Source organism: Etheostoma spectabile, chromosome 21, assembly GCF_008692095.1.
Source record: "Etheostoma spectabile isolate EspeVRDwgs_2016 chromosome 21, UIUC_Espe_1.0, whole genome shotgun sequence".
Lineage (NCBI taxonomy): Eukaryota > Metazoa > Chordata > Actinopteri > Perciformes > Percidae > Etheostoma > Etheostoma spectabile.
Genome location: NC_045753.1, coordinates 7,447,134 through 7,447,429, shown reverse-complemented (window position 1 = coordinate 7,447,429; position 296 = coordinate 7,447,134).

Below are 296 nucleotides of genomic sequence, written 5' to 3'. Positions count from 1 at the left end.
AAACAAATACTATACAGCAGCAAAACAAAACAAATACTATACAACAGCAAAACAAAACCAATACTATACAACAGTTAAACAAAACCAATACTATACAACAGCAAAACAAATACTATACATCAAAAGCAACAGAAAAGGCAGAGCAACAGACATTTAGGTGGAATAGGCAATTTTGAACAGATGTGTTTTGTTGAGTTATAAAAAGTTATAAACTGTGTATTATGCAGCCAGGATGGGATTAACATACATATGTCTGTGAAGAAGGCAGGATGGCCATTTGTTCCTCACCTTCCCCC